A 20,603-nucleotide genomic window follows, 5' to 3' on the forward strand; every position below is an offset into this window, starting at 1 on the left:
AGACAAGGATGCCCACTGTCACCACTATTATTCAACATTGTGCTAGAAGTTCTAGCTAGAGCAATCAGGCAGAACAAAGAAATAAAAGGCATCCAAATTGGAAAGGAAGAAGTAAGACTTTCATAATTTGCAGATGATATGATACTATACTTTGAAGATCCTGAGAAATCTGCAGCAAAGTTACTTGAGCTAATAAGCAAATTCAGCAAGGTGGCGGGATATAAGATTAATGTGCAAAAATCAGTAACATTTCTGTACACAATGAACTAGCTGAGTAGTCAGTTAAGGAAAAAATTCCTTTCAAAATAGCAACTAAAAGAATCAGATACTTAGGAACGAACTTAACTAGGAATGTAAAGGGCTTGTACACAGAAAACTATTTAACATTGCTAAAAGAAATCAAAGGAGATCTAAATAGGTGGAAAGACATTACCTGCTCATTGGATAGGAAGGCTAAATGTATTTAAGATGTCAATTTTCCCCAGATTTATCTACAAATTCAACACAATATCAATCAAAATTCCAACAACCTACTTTGAAGATTTGGAAAAGCTAACTACCAAATTCACAAGGAAGGGGAAAGAGAACTTGAATAGCTAAAAACATCCTAAAAAAGAAGAACAAAGTGGGAGGATTAACACTCCCTCACTTTAAAACCTATTATAAAGGAACAGTGGTCAAAGCAGCATGGTACTAGCACAAAGACAGAAGCATTGACCAATGGATTTGAATTGAGAGTGCAGAAATAGACCACCAAATCTATGGTCAAATGATTTTTGACAAGGCCCTCAAATCCTCTGAACTGGGGCAAAATAGTCTTTTCAATAATTAAGCATGGAAGAACTGGATGAGCCAAGAGAATGAAAGAGGACCCCATCTTACACCCTACACAAAAATGAACTCAAAGTGGATCAGACACCTAAAGCTAAGAACTAGCACCATAAAGCTTCTAGAAGAAAATGTAGAGAAACATTTTCAAGACCTAGTAATAGGAGGAGGTAGCTTCCTAAACTTTACACCCAAAGCAAAGCAACAAATGGAAAAATAGATAAATGGGAACTCCTCAAAATCAAATGCTTCTGCACCTCAAAAGACTTTGTCCAAAAGGTGAAAAGGCAGCCAACTTAATGAGAGAAAATATTTGGAAATCACATATTAGACAAAGGTTTGAGTTCCTGTATATACAAAGAAATCATACAACTCAACAACAAAAGAACAAACATCCCAAATATGAAATGGGCTAAAAATATGACTAGGCATTTTTCTGAAGAGTAAATATAGATGGCTCAAAAGCACATGAAGAGACGTTCATTTTCACTGTCTATAAGGGAAATGCAGATCAAGACTACAATGAGATACCACCTCACACCTATAAGAATGGCTGCTGTTAAACAAACAGGAAACTATAAATGTTGGAGATGATGTGGAGAAACTGGGACACTTATATACTGCTGGTGGGAATGTATAATGGTGCAGCCACTATGGAAGACAGTTTGGCGGTTCCTTAGGAAACTAAATATTGAGTTGCCCTATGACCCAACAATAGCACTACTTGGTATATACCCAGAAGAGCTGAAAGCAACGACACAGATATTTGCATAGCGATGTTCATAGCAGCATTATTAACAATCATCAAAAGATGGAAACAAACCAAATACCCATCAACAGTCGAGTGGATCAACAAAATGTGGTATATACATACAATGGAATATTATCCAGCAGTAAGACATAATGACGTCCTGAAGCACATGACAAGATGGATGAGCCTTGAGGACATAATGCTAAGCGAAATTGGCCAGATACAAAAGGAGAGATACTGTATGATTCCACTTTTATAATCAGCATAAAGGTATAATTAGAGACTTATAATAAAGAATATAGGGGACTTAGAGATACATAGAAGCTAGAGATGGGTGAACCATTAGCTAATGAGGTTGAACTCCAATGTAAGGGAATAGATAGAAGCGAAGGTTATTCTCTAGTGGGTCTAGAAGTAATATTACCATATCGAAGATAAACAAGATTGAAAGGGGTTGTATAGACTTACATGTCCCACTGAATCACACTAGAAATATGGATGAATTCTTGTAAGAATTCCTTCAAAGATATGATTCTTGTATAAAGAATGTTTAAGTCCAGGGTACAGGGGAAAACTGCTATTGCATGCTGTAAGCTATGTTCAGAAGGAAACCATCAGCACGACCACAGCAACAGCAGGGGTAAATAATGGGGTGAGGGACAAGAGTTAAGAGGAGGTTTAGATCTCCTATTTGGTGAGGGTGTGTTCATTGGTTTTTTGTCTCTTGGGAACAGTGAAATTATCTAAAATTGAGAGTGTTGATTGACTGTGGACTTTGGGCCCTCTGCATGATGCCTGATAAATGCAGGTGAAGGATGCACTGACAGAGAAGTAGAATGGCAAAAGATGGTGTATACTTATGAACGTGAAGGCTGTGCTGCTACAAAAAGAAACAATGTCATGAGGCATGCAACGATGTGAATGAACATGTGGGACATTTGGTGAGACAAAATAAGCCAGATACAAAAAAACAACAATGGTACGGTCACCTTTAGAAAATGCTTATAAGAAAACAGGGGCCTAGATTGTAAGCTTTTAGAGCAGACACATTAAGTCCGGAGTGGTGATTATTATTTCTGGATTTTGAGAGGCTGTTTATATATATATATATATATAACCTGATAGTTAGAGATAAGAACAAATCCAAATAGGTTGGTGTTAAAGTAATTCAGAACTTAGGGGCAGGGAAGACAGTGTCTATATTTTAGAACCACACATACTCTTTGAGACCAATGGAAGAAAGGTTTATTTGATCTGGAACTAAAATTTTCTGTAGTGCATAATTTAATTCAACCCGTCTGTTTAGCTCATTTGAACAAGTGAAACACAGGGAGCACAGAATGAGAAAGAGGTCCTTTAATCCTGTATAGATTATTGAAATGCCTGGAAACATCCTAGAGTATATTAACCAGATAATCAAAAAATATTGGCAAATTCCCTGAGGGTGGGGAGAAAGACTATGGAACTATTAAACCTGATACTGTGTCAAACTTTAGGGATACCCAAATCAATAGGTCACGCCCTTGATCATGAAGCTTACTCTTGTGAAGCTTATGTAGGTAGCATAGAAGCTTAGACTACCTATAGGCATGCCTAAGAGTTACTTCTGGAGGACCTCTGTTGTTGCTCAGATGTGGCCTCAGTCTCTCTAAGCCCAATTCTGCAAATAAAATCATTTCCCTCCCCACTACGTGTGACCAGACATCCAGGGGTGAAAGTCTCCCTGGCGACGTGGGAGAGGACTCCCAGGGATGAATCCAGACTTGGCACTGTGGGATCAACAATTGCATCCTGACCAAATGAGGGGAAAGAAGTGTAATTGATAAAGTATGAGTGGCAGAGAGAGTTAAAAGAGTCAAGAGGCTACTCTGGAGGTTGCTCTTCAGGTAAACCTTGCTACCTATCATAACCTGCCAACCCCCAACCAGGACCATTCCAGCCAATCCTAAAGAACATCTAGGGCAATTTATAAGATTCCACAGGGTTCCAGGCACTAGAGTAACTTGCCAGAAACCTAAAACCTCCAGATGGGTCCCTGGTCCAGATAAGTCCTGAAACCTAGCCCAGCCTCTCCAGAACATCAGATAGTTACATCTCCCTATCCTGTATTAGTGACAGACCCTTCCAATACAAAAAAATTTAGAATTGCCATAGCCCAAACAAACCCGAAGAGAAGTATGGAAAGATCAAAGGTGATGGTGGAATTATACATAGAAGATAGGACTTCACAAATGAATATGAATGCTGAATCATTAGCATTTTAGTCTCCAGTGTTTTAGAGCAGCTATAAGTAAAAACCTAAAATTGTGACCCGTGTCAAAGTCTGAAATATGTTCTATGAGTAATTGTGGTGCTGTGCTTGGAAATTTATAGCGTTTTTGTATGTATGTTATTGTTCACAAGGAAAGAAGGGGAAAAAAAAGTCAAGTGTGATGATAAAAAATATTTAAGCCCTATAACCTCCTATATTCTGGAGCAGCTAGAAGGGAAAAATCTGAGAGGATCATATGGTAGCTCATGACAAACTCTGGATCTGTTCTTTGACCACTTGTTGAAGACTGCTTTGAAAACTATTGCTTTTTTATTTCTTTGCTTTGTATATACGTTATCCTATACAATAAAAAAAGTTTAAAAAAGTTATCTCTTCCAATTCATAAAGATGAGATATATTTTTAAATTTATTTAGGTCATCTTTAATTTATTTCAGCAGTGTTTTATAGTTTTCAGTATACAATTCTTTTATGCTCTTAGTTAAATTTATTCCTAGATACTTTATTCTTCTAGATGCTATTGTAAATGGAATTGTTTACTTAATTTCCCCTTTGGATTGTAATTGCTAATGTGCAGAAACACAATTGAGTTCTTTTTTTTGCATTGATACTGTGTTGTACTACTTTGCTGGATTTGTTTATTAGTTCTAGTAGTTTTCTTGTGGATTTCTTTGGATCATGTTGCCTGTGATTAGAGGTAGTTTTGTTTCCTCCTTTCCAATTTGGATGTATTTTATTTTGTTTCCTCACCCAGTTGCCCTGCCGAGAACTTCTAGTACAATATTGAAAATAGCAGTAGTGAAAGCAGGCATCCTTGTCTCATTCCTGATCTTCGGGGAAATCTTTTAAGTTTTTCACTGTTTCCTTCTGTAAACTGTGGGCTTTTCATAAATGGACTTTATCATGTTGAGAACATCCTCTTCTGCTACTACTTTTATGATTTTTTTTATCAGAAAAGGGTGCTAGATTTGTCTAATTCTTTTTCTGCATTCATTCAGATTAAGTGGTTTTTTTCCCTTCATTCTATATACATAATGTATTATATTAATTTTTGTATGTTATATCATCCTTGCATTCTTGGGATGAATCCCAACTGTTCGTGTCATATAATATTTTTTTAATATGCCATTGGGTTTGGTTTGCTATTACTTCGTTAGGGATTCTCTTATTCATAAGAGAACTTGGTCTGTAATTTTCTCTTCTTTTGATAACTTTACCAGGATTTCGTATCATAGTGATGTTGGCCCCATAGAACGAATTGAGAAATATTCCCTTCTCTGGAATTCTTTGGTAGAGTTTAACAATGATTGGTATTAATTCTTTAAATGTTTTGTAGAATTTACAAGTGAACTCATGTAATCCTAGGCTTTTCTTTGATGCATAATTTTTATTATTGATTCATTCTCTATAGTTTTGTTTGTGGATGTTTTCTGTCTTTCCTTGAGTCAGTTTGCATAATTAATGTATTTCTTGCAGCTCTTTGATTTCTTGTAGATGATCTAGTTTGTTGGCATGCAATTGTACATAATTTTCTCTTATTATCCTTTTTATTGTTTTAAGGTCAGGGGTGGTTTCCTCATTTTCCTTTCTGATTTTAGTTATTCACTTCTTTTCTCTTTATCGATCTAACTGAAGGTTTGTCAGTTTCATTGGATTTTTAAGAAAACCAACTTTTTTGTTCTCTCTATTGTTTTTCTGTTCTGTCATTTATCTGTGCCCTAATTTTAATTATTTTCTCTCAACTACTAATTTTGGGTTTACTTTGTTCTTTTTGTAGTTCCTCAAGAAGTAAAGTTGGGTAATTAATTTGACACCTTCCATCTTTTTGTTACCATAGACATTCATAGCTATAAATTTTCCTCTGAGCACTTCCTTCACGGTATACCATAAATTTTCATATGTTGTATTGTGTTCATTTGTCTCTAAGCATTTTCTAATTCCCCTTGTAATTTAAGCTTTAACCTTTTGGTTGTTTAAGATGTACTGTTTAATTTACACAAATTTATAAATTTTCCCATTTTCCTTCTGTTATTGATTTCTACCTTCATTCTGTATTGGTTAGAAAAGTTTCTTTTTATGCTTTCAATATTTTCAAATGTATTGGATTTCTGTTGTGCCCTAACATATGGTATAGCCTAAAGAATGATCCTGTACACTTGAAAAGAATATGTATTCTGATGTTGTTGGGTGAAGTGTTACATATGTGTTGGTTAGAGCTGGTTGGCATATAATGTTATTCAGGTCCTCTAGTTCCTTATTGATCATCTGTTGAGATGTTCTAGTCAGTATTGAATATAGTATTGAAATCTCCAGCTGTTACTGCAGAACTGTCTATAGCTCTCTTCCTTTCAATTCTGCAGGGTTTGCTTTGGTATATGTTATAGTGTTCTGCTGTTACGTACAAATAAGGTATAATTATTAAATTATCTTATTGAATTGATTCTTTTATCAATACATTATATCCTTCTTTGTCTCTTGTAACAGTTTTTGTCTATTTTGTCTGATATTAATATAGCCAGCCCAGCTCTCTTTTTGTTATTTGCATGAAATATTTTTTCCATCCTTTCATTTTCAACCTATTTGAATCTATGTATCTGAGATGGGTCTCTTGTAAATATCATATTCTTGGGTCATGTTTCTTTATCCATTCTGGCAATATGCACATTAGCCATTTACATTTAAGGAAATTACTGATAAGGCAAGATTTACTTTTTTTCTATTCTAACTGTATTTCTAAGCCTTATACATTTTTTTGTGCCTGCTTTCCTCCAGTATTTCCTTCCCTTTTGTTTAGATGACATTGTATTATTGGCCATTTTGAATCACTTATGCTTTCTTTCTGAGTAGATTTTTTTAAGCCCAGGGCAGAGGAACTGCCCGCTGGCGGGGGCCCAAGCCCCGCGCCGCCACGTGCCCGGCACAGACCCCGCCCCTCCCGCGCCCCGCCACGCCCCTCAGCCCCTTGGCACGCGGGGCCCCTGACCCCACCCCCCAGCTCCGCCCCCAGGGGACCTCCGCATAGTCTCCCTCCTCCCCGCATAGCCCCGCCCCCTGCTGCCGGCCCCGCCTCCGCAATCCGGGCCTTGGGGCCGCGTCCATCCTGCGGGCCACTCCGTAGGCGCGGGAGGCGGAGTCTGCGCGATGACGTAAGGGGCGTGCACCGAGACGGCCCGCGTCCCTGTTACTCAGCGGAGCCGTAGAAGCCGGACGACGCGTCTCGGGATGCGGAGCTGCGATTAGCGCTGGATAACGGCCGTGGCGGCGTCTGGACGGCGACGGTGCCCGCCGGCTGACTTCCTCCCCTTCGTTCTCTCCGCTGCCGGTGAGTGCCGCGCGCGCCGCAGGGCCCGGGCGGCGGGGCGGCCGCTCCGTGTTTATGTTATTGTGCCGCCGCCGTCGCCTCAGCCGCGACCCCCTCCCGGGAGTGGGGGCCGCGCGCGGGGTGGGGGTGGGCCGGCGCGGGAACAGTGGCCGCCCGGGAAGCGGGGGCCGCCGCGGGGTGGGGGTGGGCCGGCGCGGGAACAGTGGCCGCCCGGGAAGCGGGGACCGCGCGCGGAGTCGGGGTGGCCCGGCGCGGGAACAGTGGCCGCCCGCCGTCCCTCTCGCGCGTGTCCCGCTTCCCTGTCGGAGGTTGCCGAGGGGCGGGGGCAAGTTCAGGAACGCCTGGGGGGAGGTCGGAACCGAGGCGTCCCCGCTGCCTCCCGTGTTCCGAGGCCCACGGGGACCGTGTTCTGTTCCTCGGTGGTTTCTTTGTGCTCACGTTTCCTTTTAGTGAAAACAGGATGGTAAAGATACTGGGGATTCAGCAGAGTTGAGTGGTTCAAACAGACCAGGTGGCAGCCCACAAGCCTAAAGTATTTTCTATCTAACCCTTAAGGAAAAAGTTTACCAACATTTGATTTATATGTTTGGGTTTTAAATCTCTGCTTTTGTTACTTGTTTTCTGTTGGTCTTATCTTTTTTCTTTTGTGTTCTATTTTCCTGCCTTCTTTTGGATTAACTGAAATTTTCTTTAGTGTTCTATTTTATTTGCACTGTTGGTTTATTGGATATACTACTTTGTTTTATTGTTTTTTTCAATATGGTACATTTGTTATAGTGCATGAACTTTATTCAGATTCCCTTAGTTTTTGTTTTGTTTTTTTAATTGTTTATTAATTTAAAAAAATTACAGGAAACACAAACATTCCCAACACATACACCCAGCAATTCACAATATCATCACATAGTTGCATATTCATCATCATGGTCATTTCCCAGAACATTAGCATCAATTCAGAAAAAGAAATAAGACAACAGAAAAATATAACAAAGAAAAAAATTTTACATGCCATACCCCTTGCTGATCCCTTTCATTGATCACTAGCGTTTCAAACTAAATCTATTTTAACATTTGTTCGCCCTGTTATTTATTTTTATTCCATATGTTCCTCTCATCTGTTGACAAGGTAGATAAAAGGAGCATCAGACATAAGGTTTTCACAGTCACACAGTCACATTGTGAAAGCTATATCATTATACAATTATCATCAAGAAACATGGCTACTGGAACACAGCTCTACATTTTCAGGCAGTTCCCTCCAGCCCCTCCATTACATCTTGGATAACAAGGTGATATCTACTTAATGCATAAGAATAACCTCCAGGATAACCTCTTGACTCTGGAATCTCTCAGCCATTGACACTTTGTCTCATTTCACTCTTCCCCCTTTTGGTCGAGAAGGTTTTCTCAATCCCTTGATGCTGGGTCTCAGCTCATTCTAGAGTTTTTCTCAATCCTTTGATGCTGAGTCTCAGCTCATTCTGGGATTTCTGTCCCACGCTACCAGGAAGATCCACACCCCTGGTAGTTGTGTCCCACAAAGACAGGGGGAGGGTGGTGAGTCTGCTTGCTGTGTTGGCTGGAGAGAGAGGACACATCTGAGCAACAAAAGAGGTTCTCTTGGGGGTGACTCTTAGGCTCAATTTTAAGTAGGCTTGACCTATCCCCTGTGGGGTTAAGTTTCATATGAACAAACCCGAAGATTGGAGGCTCAGCCTATAGCTTTGGTTGCCCACACTGCTTGTGAGAATATCAAGAATTCAACTTGGGGAGGTTGAATTTTCCCCCGTTCTCATTATTCCCGGAAGGGGACTTTGCAAATACTTTTCCACTTTACTGATCAAATCACTCTGGGGTTCATCATGGCATCACCTGGACAAACCAACAAAATCTCATGTCCTATACAAAGTTGTCTGTACTTAAGGTGTTCAATCAACTATCTATTAAGTTATATTAGGAGATGCACTAGTCAAAGTATAGATTTGTACCAAATAAACATTTTTTGCGTTAGTCTCACACATTAGTTGAAATTTTAAACTATTAAGTACCATTTGTTTTCAGCACACGGCAGTAATGACATTCTTTTGTTCTTCCTCATGCAAAAACATTTTTTAAATTTGTATATTTAGTCACTATCATTATATACTCTAGGCATTCCTAGATTACACCATCTCAGTCTTTATCGTCTGTCTTTGTGATTTCGTTTATGCCTTAGCCCTCCTCCTCCTATCATTCTCATATGCAGCTTCATTCAGTGTTTTAACATAATTGTATTACAGTTAGGTAATATTGTGCTGTCCATTTCTGAGTTTTTATATTCAGTCCTGTTGCACAATCTGTATCCCTTTAACTCCAATTACCCAATATCTTACCCTATTTCTATCTCCTGATGGTCTCTGTTACCAAGGAAATATTCCAAGTTTATTCACTAATGTCAGTTCATATCAGTGAGACCATACAGTATTTGTCCTCTTGTTTCTGGCTAATCACACTCAGCATAATATCCTTAAGGTCCATTCATGTTGTTGCATACTTCATAACTTTTTTTTTTAACTTTTTTTATTAATTAAAAAAATTAACAAACAAAACATTAAGATATTCTATTCTACATATAAATCAGTAAGTCTTAATATCATCACATTGTTGCATATTCATCATTTCTTGGAACATTTGCCTCGATTTAGAAAAAGAAATAAAAAGACAACAGAAAAAGAAATAAAACGATAATAGAGAAAAAAAAGATTATACATACCATACCCCTTACCCCTCGCTTTCATTTACCACTAGCATTTCAAACTAAATTTATTTTAACATTTGTTCCCCCCTATTATTTATTTTTATTCCATATGTTCTACTCTTCTGTTGATACAGTAGCTAAAAGGAGCATCAGACACAAGGTTTTCACATTCACAGAGTCTCATTGTGAAAGCTATATCATTGTTCAATCATCACCAAGAAACATGGCTACTGGAACACAGCTCTACATTTTCTGGCAGTTCCCTCCAGCCTCTCCGCTACATCTTGAACAACAAGGTGATATCTACTTAATGCATAAGAATAACCTCCAGGATAACCTCTCGACTTTGTTTGGAATCTCTCAGCCATTGACACCTAGTCTCATTTTTCTCGTCCCCCTTTGGTGGAGAAGGTTCTCTCAATCCCTTGATGTTAATTCTCAGCTCATTCCAGAATTTCTAAGACAGAGAATCTTGAAGGCAGCAAGAGAGAAGCGACTCATCACATACAAAGGATCCCCAACAAGATTAACAGCCAACTTCTCATCTGAAACCATGAAGGGCAGAAGGCAGTAGGATGTGTATACTCAAAGTGCTGAAAGAGAAACCTGTCAACCAAGATTCCACATATGCCAAAACTATCCTCCAAGAATGAAGAGGAAGTCAAAACATTCCCATATAAACAAAAGCTGAAGGAATTTATCACCAGAAGACCTGCCCCTTAAGAAATGCCAAAGAGAGTCCTTCAGGATGAAATGAAAGGACACTAGACAGTGACTTGAAACCCTACAAAGAAATAAAGATCTCTGAAAAGATAACCATATAGGTAAACATAAAAGCCAGTATCATTATATTTTTGGTTTAGAACTTCACTTTTTGTTTTCTACGTGATCTAAAAAGCAAATGCATAAAATTGTGTATCTATGTTAACAGGCACACATTGTATAAATATATAATTTGTGACAATAACAATATATGGGGGAATATAATGTTAATAGCATACAAGAACTCTGATCCTATACAGTGCTGCAATTCCCCCATACTTCATAACTTTATTCTTACAGCTGCATAATATTTCATCTTATGTAAATGTCACAGTTTGTTTAGCCAACTGTCTGTTGATGGACATTTTGGTTGTTTCCTTCTCTTGGTAACTGTAAATAATGCTGCTATAAACATTGGTGTGTAAATGTCCATTTGTGTCCTTGGCCTCGTGTCCTTTGAGTAGAGTCAGCATACAGATGGGTCCTGTTATTTAATCCATTCTGCCAGACTATGTCTTTTTTTTTTTTTTTTTTTTTTTTTTAAGGAAAGACAGAGAGAAGGAAGGAAGGATAGAAGGAAGGAAGGAAGGAAGAAAGGGAAACATCTTTAAACATTTTCTTGTTTTATTGTATTCTGTTTCTCCGTTTTTGTTACATGGGCTGGGGCCGGGAATCGAACCGAGGTCCTCCGGCATAGCAGGCAAGCACTTTGCCCGCTGAGCCACCGCGGCCCGCCCCAGACTATGTCTTTTGATTGGAGAGTTTAATCCATTAACATTCAGTGTTATTACTGCATGGGTAGTACTTTCTTTTACTATTTTGCCTTCTGGATTTTATATGTCATATCTAATTTTCCTTCTTTTTACCTTTACTCATAGTCTTCCTTTCTACACACCTCTCTCTTCTGTCTTCGTATCTGTCTCTACTGTTCCCTTTAGTATTTCTTGCAGAGCTGGTCTCTTGGTCACAAATTCTCTCAGTGATTTTTTTGTCTGAAAATGTTTTAATTTCTTCCTCATTTTTGAAGGACAATTTTGCTGGATATAGAATTCTTGGTTGGCAGTTTTTCTCTTAGTAATTTAAATATATCATCCCACTGTATTCTTGCCTCCATGGTTTCTGCTGAGAGATCTGCGCATAGTCTTATTGGGGTTCGCTTGTATGTGATGGATTGCTTTTCTCTTGCTGCTTTCAAGATCCTCTCTTTCTCTTTGACCTCTGACATTCTGATTATTAAATGTCTTGGAGTATGTCTATTTGGATCTATTCTCTTTGGGGTACGCTGCACTTCTTGGATCTGTAATTTTAAGTCTTTCATAAGAGTTGGGGAATTTTCAGTGATAATTTCCTCCATTGGTTTTTCTCCTCCTTTTCCCTTCTCTTCTTCTGGGATACCCACAACACGTATATTCTTGCGCATCATATTGTCTTTCAATTCCCTGAGTCCCTGCTCATATTTTTCCATTTTTTTTCCTATAGTTTCTGTTTCTTGTCGGATTTCAGATGTTCCGTCCTCCAGTTCAGAAATCCTGTGTTCTTTTTCTCGGAATCTACCATTGTAGGTTTCCATTGTTTTTTTCATCTCTTCTACTGTGTCTTTCATTCCCGTAAGTTCTGTGATTTGTTTTTTCAGACTATCGGTTTCTTCTTTTTGTTCTTTCCTTGCCGCCTTTATATCCTCCCTCAATTCATTGATTTGGTTTTTGATGAGGTTTTCCATGTCTGTTTGTGTATTCTGAATTAATTGTTTCAGCTCCTGTATGTTATTTGAATTGTTGGTTTGTTCCTTTGACTGGGCCATATCTTCAATTTTCCTAGTGTGATTTGTTATCTTTTGCTGGCATCTAGGCATTTCATTACCTTATTCTGGAGATTGCTTTCACTTTTATATAGGGTTTTCTTGCTGGATGAATTTGTTGTCTATCTGTTCTTTGACATTCAGTTCAGCTTTATCTGGACCTTTAGCTTAAGTTTTGTTTAACAGAGGAGAATTTTTCAGTTCTTGTTTTCTTGTTTCTTGCCCTGCTTGTATGGTGCCTTCCCCACACACACACTTAGGAGGGTCTACTTAGATATTATAGACCCCAGCCAGATTTTCCCAGACTAAACTGGCTTCCTATCAGGAGGAAAGAGTCACCTGCGTTGGTTTTCCCTGAGGGTGGACCCAGCAGGTTGAAAGACTTTCCTGTGAAGTCTCTGGACTCTGTTTTTCTTATCCTGCCCTGTGTGTGGCGCTTGTCTGACTGCAGGTCCCACCAGCATAAGATGATGCGGTACCTTTAACTTTGGCAGACTCTCCCTGCTGGGGGCATGGTAGAGACAGAGGAGAGAGTTGTAGGCTGGTTTTAATGGCTTCAAATTACCAAGCCCTGGTGTCTGAATTCCTTGATGGAGGGATTCCACCTGGGGGGGGGGGGGAGCTTGGTCTGGAAATTGAACTGGATCTCCCACAGGTAAGGTGAACATTCTACCACTGAACCACCCATGCAACCAGAAATCTTCATTTTTGTAATATATATTTGCAAGTTATGGAATTCTACCTTGACTGTTTTTTTCTTCCAGCATTAAAAAAAAATCTCTTCCTTATCTTTAATCTGTATGGTTTCTGATGGGAAATCTGTCATGTTGTCTTTGTTATTCGCTATATAATGTATCTGTTTCTCTGGCTGCTCTGCAGATTTTGTCTTTATCACCAGTTTCCAGCAACTTGGAAATGATATGCATTAGAGTGATTGTCTGTACTTTTGTTTATTATGCTTGTAATTTATTGAGTTATTTGGATTTGAGGGTTTATAGTTTTCATCCTGATTGGAAATTTTTCAGCTATTATTTCTTCCTATTTGTTGCCCCATCTTCCTTTTGGCACACTCATTACATGAATTTTTTCCCAGGTGATATTCCACAGTTCAGTGAGTCTCTGCTTGTATTTGTCTGTCTCCTTATTTCTCCTCTGGACTTCATTTTGGATGATTTCTTTGTTGTATCTTGGTACTCATTGATCTTTTCTAGTGTCTTACCTGCTATTAATGCCGTCCGTTTCCAATAGTGTATATTTCATCTCTGAAAGTTTCATTTTTTATTTTTACATCTTCCATTTCTCTTCTCATCATGTCCTGTTTTCCTTTACTTCCTTGAGTAGTTATATAAAATTTATAATAGCTCCTTAAAATTTGTTTACAAATTTCATAAATTGTCATTTTCAAGTATTTTTCTTTTGATTGATCTGGTTATGGGTCATACTTCCTGCTTCTTTGTATGCCTGGAAATTGTTGTGTGGATGATGGACATTATGAATTACGTAGTTTTGGGTGCTGTGTTTTCATGTGTGTATGTATTTTCTTAAAATGTGTTGGATATTTTCTGGCTTACAGTTTTGTTACTTGAAGTTCATCTTTATCCTTTTGAGGCGTTCCTTTAAACTTTTTATCGTTGATCCATCTTTATTAAGGCATAATTTAGTTTTACTACTGAAAGTTGTCTCTTTTATGCCATTTCTATTATATGCTCTCTTTATTCTGGCTCATGGGAATATTGACTGTGCCTAGCCATTAGTAATTTCCAGACATATTTTCATATTTTTATTGTCCTGTACGTTTTCTTCTTCTGTGAGTTCCTGGTTTATAATTCTTAAAGACATTTTAATTTGCCACCTTAGCACAATAATAGCCCCTTTCTAGGTTTGAGGACCTCCCCTTCGTTAGTGGCAGTGATGTCCAGTGTGAAGAACTATTGAGATTAAGATGCAGCTTTAGCATCCGGCATCAGAGATGTTAGAGGTGAATCCTCCAGCATCCAGGGGAGCTAGGTCTTGTTGCTCATGTCCCAGTGGACATGCAATTCATTCTTTTAAATTCTCAAATTAGCCAGAGTTGGGTGCTCTTAATTGCAACTGAGAATACCAACTACTTTAGTATATTTTGCTCATTTTTTTTCTTTTGAATTTGTCTTTTCTTACTGAATTTTAGGAATTCTTTATATATTCTAGTTACGGGCTTTGTGTAAATGGTACCTATATTCTCTTTCCTGTTTTATCTCTTTTCCATGGTGAATTGTAATTTTTTTTAACTTTGTTGATATTATAGTTCAAGGAATATTGAAATTTATCAATATTTTCTTCTATAAGTTGTGCTTTTGTGTATTGTTAAAAATTCATTCCTACCCTGAGATAAAAAATAGTCTTTTATATTTTATTTTTTATGTTTTGATCTTTGATTTTCTCATGCTCTGAGGAAAAGACATAATATTTTCATTTTCTGGTAGGAAAGCCAATTGTCCTAACCCTAACACTTTCTCTACTCATCTGCAGTGCCATCACTATCATGGCAAATGGCCTTATTTGCTTGAATTTGTGTTTGAATTCCTTTTCTTTGTTGATTTATTGTCCTCACCAATCCATACTGTTTTGATTTAGTCTTTAATAAATATTAATATTTGGTAGAGCAAAGGTCTCCGATAGATTCTCCTTTTCCAAAGTTGTCTTTGCTGGTCTTAGATCTTTCTTCTCTAATATAAAATTTAGTTAATTTGTGTATACACACACACACGTGCACATAAGTGTACATCCTGCAGAAATTGCGATTGAAATTGCATTGAATCTTTGGGTTAACTTTGGAGATAAATGCCATTATCATGATACTGAGTTTCCTTTGACATAAATATGTACTTTCTGTTTATTCTGTCTTTTGTACCCTTCATAAAATTTTGCAATTGTCACTATATATTTTTGGTTAAGTTTATTTCTAGTTATCTTACATTGTTTACTTTTAATATGAATGATATATCTTCTTCTTTTGCAATGTCAGGCTGTTGTTGTTGATATATGGAATGCTCCTAATTTATTGATCTTGCATTAGTTTTCCTGTCAAGCTTTCTTATTGTTTGTAATAGTTTGACTATAGATTCTCTTTAATTTTCTGCATAGACAGTTAACAGTATTTGCAAGTAGCAGTTTACTTTCTTCTTTTCCAGTCCTGATGGGCCTGTTTCTTTCTTGTTTCACTTTATTGCCTAAACCCTTTATCTTATGAAATGTTAAAAATGGGAGTAATGGGCATCCTTGTCTTTTCTTTAATAATGAAAATATGTCTAAAGTCTTCTGTTAAGTTTCATGTTGGCTCAACGTTTTACGTTAACTTCTATTATAGGTTAAAGAAGTTCCCTTCTATTTCTAGTTTGAATGGCTATTGAATTTTTCAAATGACTTTTATTCATCTGTTCAAATGGGAATATGATCTCCATCTTTTATTTTCTTAAAATTTGCTAATAGGCTAATATGTAATAGAGTTTTTCTGATAATGAGCATGCTTTGATTGTTGTGACAAGCTTTAGTTTAGATGTATTTTCCCACTAATTGATTAAGTAATAATTTATTCAGGACTTTTGCACTTATGTTCATAAGTGAATTTCACTAATGATTTTCCTTACATGTATTTTACCTTTTTTGCTTTGGCATCAGAAGTATATTAAGCTTTTAATGTAAATTGAACTTATTTTTTAAAAAATGCAGAAAGAGTTTGCATAAGAAAGGGAGTTTTGTTCATTGAAAGTTAAAGTCTCATCTGGAAATCAGTTTGGATCCAGATGGATTTTTCTCCTCAGGGGATGAGATTTTTTTTTATTATCATTGGCTCAACTTTTTATTTTTTTATTTATTTTATTTTTTACATGGGCAGGCACCAGGAATCGAACCTGGGTCCTCTGGCACGGCAGGCAAGCATTCTTGCCTGCTCAGCCACCGTGACCTACCCTCAGCTTTTTAAATGGCTATTACAATATTTGGTCCTTTTAAATCTTCCTGAATAATTTTTTTTTATTTATAATGCTTTATTAAAGCTTCCATTTCATCAAAATTGTCATAAATTTGCTCATGATATTTGCTCATTATTTTTATAAATGATAGTGCCATCTGTAGCAGTGCCACTTTTTTATTCCTAATGTTATTAATTGTGCTTTTCTCTCCATTGATAAGTAGTGACAGAGCTTTGTATACATTTAACTTTTTTACAAAGAACTAGTCTCTGGTTTTGTTGCTGTTTTTATTCCTTTTAGCTTTTTTTCTATTTGTTATGTTTTGATCTTTATTATTGTTTCTTTTCTACTTTCTTTGGGTTTTCTCGTTTATTCTTGGTTGGCCTTTGTCATTGAATACAAAATTCATTTTTGTCTTTTTTCTAGAAGCACATTTAAAACTATTTATCCTTTAAATGCTGCTTTAGTTCTTTTGCATTTGTTTTGATATTTTGATATTTTAATTCAAATGTTGTAGTAGTTTATAATTTCCTTTTTAACACAAAATTTGGAATGTGCTTTTTAGTTTCCAGCATGTTTATTTACTATTTTTTTAATGCTGATTTTGTAATCTGGTTTATCACAAGATTTTTAATCTAATATTTAAGGCTGCTGTAATATAGGAAACACTTCTCTCAGAGCTCAATTCCGAAATCAGAGATAAGTTCCTCCTTTGGCTTCTTATGAGAAAGATTCTGTGCAGTGAAATTAACAAAATAAGTGGTAACAATTCTATAATGAACCCAACAATGAGTTTCATTGTGATGATTCTACTATGTTCTTCAATAAAGCCTTAAAAAACTTTCTATATTCATTAGAGAGATTGGTCTGTAGTTTTCTTTTTTGGTAATATCTTTGTCTGGTTTTGGTATGAGGGTGATGTTGGCTTCATAGAAAGAATTAGGTAGCTTTCCCACCTCTTCAAGTTTTTTGAAGAGTTTGGGCAGGATTGGTACTAATTCTTTCTGGAATGTTTGGTAAAATTCACATGTGAGGCCATCTGGTCCTGGACTTTTCTTTTTGGGAAGCTTTTTAATGACTGATTCAATTTCTTTACTTGTGATTGGTTTGTTGAGGTCAACTATTTCTTCTCGAGTCAAGGTTGGTTGTTCATGCTTTTCTAGGAAGTTGTCCATTTCATCTATATTGTTGTATTTATTAGCATAAAGTTGTTCATAGTATCCTGTTATTACCTCCTTTATTTCTGTGGGGTCAGTGGTTATGTCTCCTCTTCCATTTCTGATCTTATTTATTTGTATCCTCTCTCTTCTTCTTTTTGTCAATCTTGCTAAGGGTCCATCAATCTTACTGATTTTCTCATAGAACCAGCTTCTGCTTTTATTGATTTTCTCAGTTGTTTTCCTGTTCTCAATTTCATTTATTTCTGCTCTAATAGTTGTTATTTCTTTCCTTTTGCTTGCTTTGGGGTTAGTTTGCTGTTCTTTCTCCAGTTTTTCCAAGTGGACAGTTAATTCCTGAATTTTTGCCCTTTCTTCTTTTTTGATATAGGCATTTAGGGCAATAAATTTCCCTCTTAGCACTGCCTTTGCTGCATCCCATAAGTTTTGATATGTTGTGTTTTCATTTTCATTTGCCTTGAGATATTTACTGATTTCTCTTGTAATTTCTTCCTTGACCCACTGGTTGTTTAAGAATGTGTTGTTGAGCCTCCACGTGTTTGTGAATTTTCTGGCGTTCTGCCTGTTATTGCTTTCCAACTTCATTCCTTTATGATCTGAGAAGGTGTTTTGTGTGATTTCAATCTTTTTACATTTGTTGAGACTTGCTTTGTGACCCAGCATATGGTCTATCTTTGAGAATGATCCATGAGCACTTGAGAAAAAGGTGTATCCTGCGGTTGTGGGGTGTAGTGTCCTATAAATGTCTGTTAAGTCTAGCTCATTTATTGTAATATTCAAATTCTCTGTTTCTTTATTGATTCTCTGTCTAGATATTCTGTCCATTGATGAGAGTGGGGAATTGGAGTCTCCAACTATTACAGTAGATGTGTCTATTTCCCTTTTCAGTGTTTGCCTCATGTATTTTTGGGCATTCTGGTTCGGTACATAAATATTTATGATTGTTATGTCTTCATGTTGAATTGTTCCTTTTATTAGTACATAGTATCCTTCTTTGTCTCTTTTAATTGTTTTACATTTGAGGTCTAATTTGTTGGATATTAGTATAGCTACTCCTGCTCTTTTCTGGTTGTTATTTGCATGAAATATCTTTTCCCTACCTTTCACTTTCAAGCTATGTTTATCTTTGGTTCTAAGATGCGTTTCCTGTAGACAGCATATAGAAGAATCCTGTTTTTTAATCCATTCTGCCAGTTTATGTCTTTTGATTGGGGAGTTCAATCCATTAACATTTACTGTTATTACTGTACGGGTAGTACTTTCTTCCACCATTTTGCCTTTTGTATTTTATATGTCATATCTAATTTTCCTTCTTTCTATACTCTTGTCCACACCTCTCTCTTCTGTCTTTTCGTATCAGTCTCTAGTGCTCCCTTTAGTATTTCTTGCAGAGCTGGTCTCTTGGTCACAAATTCTCTTAGTGATTTTTTGTCTGAAAATGCTTTAATTTCTCCCTCATTTTAGAAGGACAATTTTGCTAGGTATAGAATTCTAGGTTGGCAGTTTTTCTCTACAGTAATTTAAATATATCATCCCACTGTCTTCTTGCCTCCATGGTTTCTGCTGAGAAATCTACACATAGTCTTATTGGGTTTCCCTTGTACGTGATGGATTGCTTTTCTCTTGCTTCTTTCAAGATCCTCTCTTTCTCTTTGATCTCTGACGTTCTGACTATTAAGTGTCTTGGAGAACGTCTATTTGGATCTGTTCTCTTATGGGGTACCCTGCACTTCTTGGATCTGTAATTTTTGAAATTTTCAGTGATAATTTCTTCCATTAGTTTTTCTCCTTCTTTTCCCTTCTCTTCTCCGTCCGGGACACCCACAACACGTACATTTGTGTGCTTCATATTATCATTCAATTCCCCGAGTCCCTGCTCATGTTTCCATTTTTTTCCCTATAGTTTCTCTTTCTTGTCAGATTTCAAATGTTCCGTCCTCCAGTTCACTAGTCCTAACCTCTGTCTTTTGAAATCTACCATTGTAGGCTTCCATTGTTTTTTTCATCTCTTCTACTGTACCTTTCATTCCCATAAGTTCTGTGATTTGTTTTTTCAGACTTTCCATTTCTTCTTTTTGTTCATTTCTTGCCTTCTTCATATCCTTTCTCAATTCATTGATTTGGTTTTTGATGAGATTTTCTATGTTTGTATATTCTGAATTAATTGTTTCAGCTCTTGTATCTCATTTGAACTATTGGTTTGTTCCTTTGACTGGGCGATATCTTCAATTTTCCTGGTGTGATTTGTTATTTTTGCTGGCATCTAGACATTTAATTACCTTAATTAGTTTATTCTGGAGATTGCTTTCACTTCTCTTAACCTAGGGTTTTCTTGCTAGATGAAATTGTTGTCTATCTGTTCTTTGACCGTCAGTTCAGCTTTTCCTGGACCTCTAGCTTAGGTTTTGTTTAACAGAGGATAATTTTTCAGTTCTTGTTTTCTTGTTTCTTGCCCTGCTTTTATGGTGCCTTTTCCCTCCCCACCCTTAGGAGGGTCTGCGTAGGTATTATAGACTCCATCCGGGTTTTCCCTGTGTCAGTTTTCCCTGAGGGTGATACCCAGCAGGTTAAAAGTCTTTCCTGTGAAGTCTCTGGACTCTGTTTTTCTTATCCTGCCCAGTATATGGCATTTGTCTACCTGCGGGTCCCACCAGCAAAAGATGTTGCGGCACCTTTAACTTTGGCTGGGGACGTGGTGGAGACAGGGGAGAGGTTGTAGGCTGGTTTTAATGGCTTCAAATTGCCAAGTCCTGGGTTCTGAATTCCTTGAGGGAGGGATTCCACCTGAGTTGGGCTTCACCCCTCCCCGGGAGAAGGCACAGGTGGGAGACAGCCCTGAAAGCAGTCCGTTTCTGCCTATGCCTGGGCCAGTGCAGCCCCAGTAGTCCCTCTGCTGAATCCAGAGGCAGCCAAGTCTCCGTAGAAATACAGCCACAAAAACCTCCGTTTCCTCCCCTTTCCTCTTTTTCCATTAGCCCATTAAGTGACCTCTGCCTTGACCAGGTTT

General features: G+C 37.4%; 1 protein-coding gene across 2 annotated transcripts in view; it reads left to right on the top strand.

The window, feature by feature from the left end:
- Nucleotides 1-6,884: 6,884 nt before the first annotated feature.
- Nucleotides 6,885-20,603, top strand: part of LOC143653489 (anthrax toxin receptor-like) — a 74,206-nt gene continuing 60,487 nt past the window's right edge. For both annotated transcript variants that reach the window (XM_077124519.1, XM_077124520.1), the window contains exon 1: nt 6,885-7,171. The gene's annotated coding sequence lies outside the window, so the exon portion shown is untranslated. The remainder of the gene's footprint in view (nt 7,172-20,603) is intronic.

Source organism: Tamandua tetradactyla, chromosome 13 (genome assembly GCF_023851605.1).
Source record: "Tamandua tetradactyla isolate mTamTet1 chromosome 13, mTamTet1.pri, whole genome shotgun sequence".
Lineage (NCBI taxonomy): Eukaryota > Metazoa > Chordata > Mammalia > Pilosa > Myrmecophagidae > Tamandua > Tamandua tetradactyla.